General features: G+C 48.0%; 2 non-coding genes across 2 annotated transcripts; both read right to left on the bottom strand.

The window, feature by feature from the left end:
* Positions 1 to 464: 464 nt before the first annotated feature.
* On the bottom strand, positions 465 to 583 carry LOC123126533 (5S ribosomal RNA). The gene has a single exon (XR_006461770.1). It is a non-coding gene; the product is annotated as a 5S ribosomal RNA (ribosomal RNA).
* A 372-nt stretch (positions 584 to 955) lies between these two features.
* Positions 956 to 1,074, bottom strand: LOC123126713 (5S ribosomal RNA). The gene has a single exon (XR_006461938.1). It is a non-coding gene; the product is annotated as a 5S ribosomal RNA (ribosomal RNA).
* Positions 1,075 to 1,211: the final 137 nt, after the last annotated feature.

Below are 1,211 nucleotides of genomic sequence, written 5' to 3'. Positions count from 1 at the left end.
CCTTCAAACACGGAGACGAGTTTACCACGGTTTCCACCCCACCCTCGGAGTTCTGATGGGATCCGGTGCTTTAGTGCTGGTATGATCGCATCCGACATGTTACCCCCGCCTTCGTCCCTTATGCTTGCCACTCCCAGGTCCACTGCAAAGATGATTGTCATTCTTACTACCATTACAACCGTTGCCTAATAAAGGATAATGCCCTATATATACTACTTACTCCCCCCCCTCAAACACGGAGACGAGTTTACCACGGTTTCCACCCCTCCCTCTATACCGCAGCAACACGTATTTTTTTACCCCTTTCAGAACGCGCTCCTCGCGCCACAAAGCCGCCTCTAGACGCGTGACCAATGAGCAGCGAGCTAAAACATATCGCAAATGTCAAAAATAATATAACGGGGTTAATATATATCGCGCACATCCGATATGTTTGTCACGAGGCGCAAAAAATAATTAAAAAGGGAATGCAACACGAGGATTTTCCAGGAGGTCACCCATCCTAGTACTACTCTCGCCCAAGCACGCTTAACTTCGGAGTTCTGATGGGATCCGGTGCTTTAGTGCTGGTATGATCGCATCCGACATGTTACCCCCGCCTTCGTCCCTTATGCTTTCCACTCCCAGGTCCACTGCAAAGATGATTGTCATTCTTACTACCATTACAACCGTTGCCTAATAATGGATAATGCCCTATATATACTACTTACTCCCCCCCCCTCAAACACGGAGACGAGTTTACCACGGTTTCCACCCCTCCCTCTATACCGCAGCAACACGTATTTTTTTACCCCATTCAGAACGCGCTCCTCGCGCCACAAAGCCGCCTCTAGACGCGTGACCAATGAGCAGCGAGCTAAAACATATCGCAAATGTCAAAAATAATATAACGGGCTTAATATATATCGCGCACATGCGATATGTTTGTCAGGAGGCGCAAAAAATAATTAAAAAGGGAATGCAACACGAGGATTTTCCAGGAGGTCACCCATCCTAGTACTACTCTCGCCCAAGCACGCTTAACTTCTGAGTTCTGATGGGATTCGGTGCTTTAGTGCTGGTATGATCGCATCCGACATGTTACCCCCGCCTTCGTCCCTTATGCTTGCCACTCCCAGGTCCACTGCCAAGATGATTGTCATTCTTACTACCATTACAACCGTTGCCTAATAATGGATAATGCCCTATATATACTACTTACTCCCCCCCCC

This window comes from Triticum aestivum, chromosome 5D, assembly GCF_018294505.1.
Source record: "Triticum aestivum cultivar Chinese Spring chromosome 5D, IWGSC CS RefSeq v2.1, whole genome shotgun sequence".
Classification (NCBI taxonomy): domain Eukaryota; kingdom Viridiplantae; phylum Streptophyta; class Magnoliopsida; order Poales; family Poaceae; genus Triticum; species Triticum aestivum.
This window is presented reverse-complemented; position numbering and strand designations above follow the sequence as displayed.